Below are 6,140 nucleotides of genomic sequence, written 5' to 3'. Positions count from 1 at the left end.
CTTCACCAAAGTCATGGCTTCCTTATATAAGTATTTTATTCTGATCCAATTTGTTTGGTGATCTTAGGCAAGTCACTTTATTCACTGGGTCAGAATTTCCTCACTTTTAAGAGGGGGGGGGGGAAGGATAAGCTAAATGATCCCTAAGATTCCCTTTTATATTCTGTGCTTCTGTACTACACCTGTTTCTCCTCTTCCTCTAGCATCTCATGAGGTTTCAGGTACCAGTGACTGGTTTAGGGAGGTAGAAGAGTTGGGACAGTAAGGAAAGGAAAGTTGACCAGAACCTACTTGTTAAGAGCTTTTCACCTCCCTTAATTACTTTCACAGCTCCCTAAGGAAGGGGAAGGTGGGCATATAGAAACCATGAGCTCCCCTTACAGTCAACATTAGTCAGCTCCTTGCTAGACCTTTGTGTCCAAATGTAGTTTGATAAAACGGGACATGAAGAATAGAGGGAAAGATGAAGCTGGTGAAAGGGTTGAAAAATAATATCTAATTTAAATAAGGTTTATTTAATCAGGAAGTGATCATGCTAAAAGGGATTTCATTATCAAGATAGAAAGGTAGTCAATTGTTCCTCCTCTCCACTGGAAACCAGAGAAGAAATCGGCTTAAACTGCAGGCTGAGGAATTTTAATTAAACATAAAAACAACCCTCTGATAGTGTGGAATATTTTTTAGAAACAAGAGGTAACTAAGGATGTTTATGGAATCTACTTCTCTGGAGGTCTTTGAAAATAGGATTGATTCCCACTTATCTGACTAGGATTACCTTTTCTAAAGGTCAGAAGATAGTGTCTGACACATAGTAGGTGCTTAATAAATGTTTATCGCAAGAATACTGCATTTAGACCTGTGATTTAATTGATGTAGGGGAGCTCCCAGTGTGGAAACTCCCACTACTGATGCGCTCAGCAGCTCATTCTCATATATTATTTCATTTTATCCTGTGAGATAGGGCTAGTAGTAGTCATATGACCACTTTATGGATGAGAAAACTGGGGATGCAAAGAGATTAAACGTCGCACAGCTGGATTTTCTTTGATAACTGATTTCCTAAGTATTCCATAATTTTGATGACTTTGTTATTATAATAATATCTTCTACATCACACTAATACCTACTTGGAGGTAATTCAGCATTATACAGTTTTCATTCATCCTTCATCCAAGGAGGGAAATGAGAGCAAAAATTACATTCACTGGAGAGGAATGAAGGCGTGGAGAACACGTTATTGCTTATCAAAGGCAGAGTTGGTTAAAGAAACAAGAGGAGGGAGGCCAGGATGAGATGGGGAGGGGATCTTGTGACTACAGCACATGAGGAGAGTAGATTTAGTTTAATGAAGAGAAAACTTGGGAGGAGGAGAGGGGAGAGGGAGATCATGATAGTTGGCTAAATATTTGAAGAACCGTCATAGGGAAGAAGGAGTAGGCTTATTATCTGTAACTCCAGAGAGCAGTAGCAGAATCAAGGAGGGAAAGCTTGGTCACAAGAATAGTTGAGAAAATGCACCTCCATCCCTTTGCTGCAGAGGTGGCAGACTCGGATATGGAACATTTACCTTCTGTCAGTCACCATCAATGTGAGGGCTCCCCCCTTGTTTATCATTGTTACTAGGGCTGACTCACTGAGTTGAAGAACGATGAGGAGAGACAAAAACAAATGAATAGGATGTAAAATCCAAATATAGTAATAAAAATAAGGTATTTTTTAAAAAGAATCAACAGATGGAAGTTATGAGAAGACATATTTCAGCTCAGTGTAAAGAACTTTCTAACAAGTGGAGTTTTCTAGTGGTAGACTACCACCTTGTTTGATGAGCTCCTCATCACCAGAAATGTTGAAGTCAGAGTGGATGGATGATTAACAACCATCAAGGATGCTATTCTTTTCTGAGATGGGACTTTGAACTAAATGACCTGTTAGCTCCATTTCTAAAGTATGATTCCATGGTCCTAATTTCTAGGGTCATAGTTACCCTGATGGGGCAACTAATTGGCACAGTGGATAGAGTCTGAGTCAGGAAGACTCATTTACCTGAGTTCAAATCTGGCCTCAGCCCCTGTGTGAGCCTGGGCAAGTTACTTAACCCTGTTTGCCTCAGTTTCCTCATCTGTAAAATGAGCTAGAGAAAGAAAATGACAAACCACTCCAGTATCTTTGCCAAGAAAACCCCAAATGGGATCACAAAGACCTAGACGAGACTGAAAAAAAATCCAGCTGAACAACAACATATCCTGATCCTTTAGTCACATTGTATTTTCCCAAAGTCAGCATTATTTTCCCACTCATGGGGAGATTGTGACTCCATGTTACTTCTTTGCCTTGGCCTAAAAGACCCCAGGATTTGGCTACCCTCATCCCTGAGACACATGTATCTGGGAGGCTGGGGATGTGATGTGCCTGCTGAGCCCTTTTCCAGGTGGATTTGCTTCATTCTGCTCTTCAGGTACTCACCTGGGATCAGGCATGGGACCTCTGTTCTATGATCAGACGTCACAAATTTTGCTTTTGAGGAATGAAATGGCTGCCCAAAGGTGGAGGAGGCATGTTTGGGATGCTGAACAAGCAAAAGTCTAATGACAATAAGCTCTTTACTCTTCTTGAGCATGGGCAGATTTGGTTATCTCTGTGGACTGGGTTAGGGACCATTTCAACCAGGAATTCCTAAGAAACATTCTGTTAGCAATAACTTTGGACCCCAAGCTAGCTAACCCTAAGCACCTTTTACTATTGGAATGGGTTCTGCATTAGACATCAAGAGATCTGGGTTCAAATCCCAGTTTCAAAGCTTCCTAAGCATGTAGGCAAGAGCAAGTCATTTCAATTCTCAGAGGTTCAGTTTTATCATATTAAAAATAGGGATGGTAGTTGTATGGGAGTAGGGAGGAAGAGGGAATGGTGTCCCAGGTACTATCCTTCTGTTATTTTGCATGGTGGTTGTTAGGAAAACTCTTTGTAAACCTTAAAGCACTTCATAAATGTGAATTATATTGTTGTTCTCTTGGTATTCACCCAGACCCATGTAGCCTGATAATCTGTAACCTGAGTCCCAAAGGAGATTAAATGCATTCATCCCCATATCTCTCATGGTCACTGGAACTTGGGGTCAGTCCAGACCTCTCGTGGATTCTCTCTGGGGAGAACTCACCAATTTAAATTCAAGAGATTTTGCCAGAACCAGATAAATTATTTGGTATGTAGCAAGTTGAATATGACTAATTTTCTAGGAGTACTTTGCATATTTAGCTGTGTCTTCACCTGAAGGACATGGGGTAAATCTAAGCCCTATTGGTGGGAAGGTCTGAGAAGGCTACTATAATTCTGTTCTTTGTATAGGGAAAACCCAAACCTCGAGCTACTTGGATGCATGATGAACATGTCCTAAATGCCAAACAAGTGAGTATAAGGACTGAAGAGTCTGAGTCCATCTTTTTCATCCAAGCAGCCCAGTGCACTAATATCAGCTAAGTGGGCAGCTAGGAGATCTGAAAGTCATGACCCCAGTCAACATCCTGGTGATGAATGAGGCCAAGGGGATGTGGGGAGAACAATCTATCTACTCAAGGATTCCTTCTTCTGTCTGAGAGACAGAGCCAAGCCACTCCCTCACAACCCCTGAGGTTGGAACACAGTTGTAGGGAGAAGTCACTGTGGCATCACAGGGAAATAAGGGAGGTAGGGGACACTGCAGACATTGCAAGGTTTGGGATTCCCACAGATACTTTTCTGAAAGTGAGAGTGTCTAAGGGGAGCTGGGTATCCTTGGTGCTTTGCAGCAGAGGTTCACAGTGCTGGAGCATACACCACTTGCACTGTCTCTAACCTCACTGTTGACAACACCTACTCCTTCTGAATCTTTGCTAAAAAGCCAGTGTGGACTCAGTGCCACAGCTTCTATCACTACTGACTTTGCCCACATCTAGAAAACAGGTAAGGATTCATAATATGGAACAGATTGAAACGGGAAAAGCTGAAGCTAACCAGCTGAAAAGCCATCGATGGAGACATCTCAGACATCATGACCATTCAACTCCTCCTTCCCCACTAACCTCAGCAATCACTTTTAAACCTGAGAGTTTGCTGAGATTTCTCTGAAGCCCCAAAGTTTACCTACCCTCTAGCAGATGGCAGCATGACCGGTGGCATCAACACCCATTTCTTTGGCTGTGTCTGGAATCTCTCAAGGGAAATCTGGGGGCTTGTGATGCCTTCCAGGCCACAGACTCAGCTCCTCTCCCCCTTGAACACTACAGAGAACTCTAACCTGTACACTAGTGATCATCCAGAGTCCTTTGTGCCAATTTGCATACATTAAGATCCAGAGCTGCCTTTCATATACAAAGATAACACTACTGACCCACCAGCAGTTGGGTATATGCTTTAGGGCATTTTATAGCAAGGTAAATAAGGTCTTTCCAAGTCCAATCATCTGACTCATTGCAAGTATTTGCAAAATGATTGACAAGGGTTTGTGATGCTGACTAGCTATAAGATAAGTGAAACTCTTTTCTTTGCCTAGGGCTTTGTTCTAATACACACAGACCAACATGCCTGTTAGGGGATCTGCACTGAGTTTTTGACTCTCGAATATGGGAATGGGGGAGGGAATGATGCCCATAAAAGTGAAAATGATCCCTATCTCTCAGCGTATAATTTGGAGAAAGGGTGAGAAGACTGACTCAGTGGAATTGAGCAAGCACACTATTTCTAAAAAGAGCTTGGATACTGGGAGACATTTGTGGATGATAAGGAAAGTGTGGGTAACTGGTAGTCAGGTTTAAACTCTTTCAATCAGGAAGGCTTCAGTGAAGGAGGTGAGATTTCAGGGACTGAAGACAAATGCCCTGGTGGACTGGGGAGGGGAAAATGACCCAGGGAACTCATCCCTTCCTGAAATGTAGGAATGGAAAAGGAGTCCAGAAGGACAGTCTCACTAGTCAGATGCATTGGTATCTTTCCTCTGACCCTTGAAAAATAGTTTATCACAGAGAGTGAGGGATGATGGGAACAATGTACGACAACCCTGTCCCAACACCTCTTACTCTCACTCCTGCCTTCTAACCCAAGATAATATGAAGAACCAGATGGATATCCAGGGAAATGCCAAGTACAGAGCCTTTACTGACTAGGATGTCTGCTCCTTGGAGATTCAGAAGTCAGGACCTTTGATGGGGAAATCTATACTCAAAAGGCCATCAACCCTTCAGGAGAAGCTTCTGTGAATTGTCAAGTGGATTTACTGTGCGTGTTTTCCTTCTCAAAGAGGACCAATGACATCTTTATAAGAGGGACTTGGGACTCTGAGAACCCAGTCATTACTATGTCTTCTTAGAAAACTTCTCACAGTTGGAAACCCAGGGATCTAGAGTACAAATTAATTTGAAAGAAGGTGACTCTGGTTTCCTTCTCATCTTTTACAATGTACTATTATTATTATTCTATGTACTTGAATAGGGTTTTTTAAAAAACCAACTATTTCATTTCTTCTTAATCACACTCCTTAAAAACAGACAAGGCAAGAGTTATAATACCCATTTAATAGATGAAAAGAAAAACAGTGTGGAAGTGGTTGGCAGCAAAGCAAAAACTAGGATATAAATTTCCTGACCCCATCTATCCCAGATTTTTTTCCCTCCCTACCATCCAGCCTTACAATTACTGCCTACCCACCACTTAGTTCTTTATCCTGAAGATCCTGTGATGGGGTTTCATTTTGCCCTCCAGATTATTCAGGGAACTATATACACCCTTTCTATTTCTCTAAATGAATTCCATCAGTTGACACTATGGCCTTTCCAGCCTCTCTAAAAACACCCCAACACAGCTAAGGATCAAAGGATGTTTCAGTCTCTCCCATGAGTACAGGGAGAGTGACAATATAAATGTCTAGAGACCAAAGATGAGTAGAATCATCTGCCATTGATGTTCTGAGAGTTTTCCTATGGGTCTCTGAAACTGATACAATAAAAAATTTGGTTTCCTGTAACCCCCAGAGAGGCCACCTGCAAGAATATGGTTGTCTGTAAGACAGGTGTGCGGGGGAAACCCCAAAGTCACTTAGTATTGAATTTGAAACAAACCTGTATCATTTACCCATACTCCCCTAGTCCTTCAATACCTTGCCACTATAG

This window comes from Notamacropus eugenii, chromosome 2 (assembly GCF_028372415.1).
Source record: "Notamacropus eugenii isolate mMacEug1 chromosome 2, mMacEug1.pri_v2, whole genome shotgun sequence".
NCBI classification, from domain to species: Eukaryota; Metazoa; Chordata; class Mammalia; order Diprotodontia; family Macropodidae; genus Notamacropus; species Notamacropus eugenii.
The sequence above is the reverse complement of the archived record's forward strand: the minus strand, read 5'-3'. Positions refer to the sequence as shown.